Raw genomic sequence first — 1,693 nt, 5'->3', positions numbered from 1 at the left:
CACATGCTCAGAAAATAGTATTTACCCCAGGCAGTTTAATACTGAGATAGATGTTCTTAGTATGATGCTCACCTTTGGTCCTCAGCTCCACCCACACCTGGGCCCCCTTCCATTCCTAAAGTTCCCTCCATACAGCTGGCCCCACTCTCTCCCCTGCCCAGACCCACCTGAACTCCCATCTCCCTCACTTCCTCTCCCCAAGACTCTCCTGCTACCTGGATGGTGATGGAGGCCATGTGCTCCCTCTTGGGGGAAATATGGCTCCTTTAATAAACCTTATAATAATCTTTCTTCTGTGCCTGCCTGCCTCTGTATGGTGCCCGGGATGGATGTGTCCAATCCTCTTTCAGATATTATCAAAGAAGCAATGAGGCCTACAATGAGCTGAGGATTTAGTTGCTGTGGTTCAGAGAGGCCAGCCCAGCCAGCTTATCCTACTTCTGTCAGATTATGTGCCCCCTTGCAGGTAGTTGTATTCATTCTCAAGATGGAAGATACAAAACAGTGCTCCTTAACCACATTAACTGCTGGTCTTTGTTCCTGGTTGCTATGACACAGGGCCTCCTGGCCCCTAGTGGTCACTGTGGATTCTGCATACTTTTAGAAGCTAATGAGTTCAATCTGGAAAAACCCACTCCCCATCTCAAGTGCAAATTGTTCTGAAAAGCACATTTACATATGAGAGTAGTGTTATTTTTGTCTTTTTTTAAAATTTTATTTATTTTTATTGTGAAAATACTGTACAGAGGGGTTACAATTACATGGGCAAGATAATGAGTACATTTCTTATCAAGCATTGTAGCCTCCTCCTTTGTTTCCCCTTCCCATCCCTTCCCATCCTCCCCCCCCCCTTTTTTTGTTTTTTGACAGTCCCACAGCTTGACCTCAGGGCCTAGATGCTGTCCCTGAGCTTTTTGCTAGGGCTAGTACTCTTCCACTTTGATCCACCACAGCACAACTGCATTTCTCTGGTGGTTCATTAGAGTTACAGTCTAAGATATTCCCTGCCTGGGCTGGCTTAGAACCTTAATCTTCATATCTTAGCCTCATGAGCAGCTAAGATTACAGTTGTGAGACACTGGCACCCAGTGAGTACTTTATTTTTTTTTTAATGCTTTTATGGTTCTTTATCCTGCTCTCCCAAACAGAAACTTTGCTTTGAGGAAAGCAAATTGAAGACATTATCCCATGTGATTCCCATTTTCACAAAGTGATTTACAAGGCTGTGTGTGTGAATGTGTGCATGTGTGCATGAGTGTGCAAGTGTGCATGTGTGCGTGTGTGTTTTGTGCCAGTCTCGGGGCTTGAACTCAGGGCTTGGGTACTGTCAGTGTTTTGTTCAAGGCTAGTCCTCTATCGTTTGAGCCACAGTTCCACTTCCAGCTTTTTCATGGTTAATTTGAGATAAAGCGTCTCATGGACATTCCTACCCCTACTGGCTTTTGAACTGTGATCCTCAGATCTCAGCCTCCTAAGTAGCTAGTTAGGACTATAGGCATGAACCACGGGCATTAGGCCAGAAAACACTTGTTTTTTGGTAGTATTAGAGTTTGAACTCAGGGCTTCATACTTACTTGGCTGGCACTCTACCACTTGAACCATGCCCCAGTACACAGACTAGTTAAATCATAGCTAGAAGGTATAATTTCTAGTTCATTCCATTTCTTTTCTTTTTCTTTCTTTTTTTTTTTTT

The sequence above is a fragment of the Dipodomys ordii genome, unplaced genomic scaffold (genome assembly GCF_000151885.1).
Source record: "Dipodomys ordii isolate 6190 unplaced genomic scaffold, Dord_2.0 Scaffold147, whole genome shotgun sequence".
NCBI lineage: Eukaryota > Metazoa > Chordata > Mammalia > Rodentia > Heteromyidae > Dipodomys > Dipodomys ordii.
Note: the sequence above shows the minus strand (reverse complement) of the source record.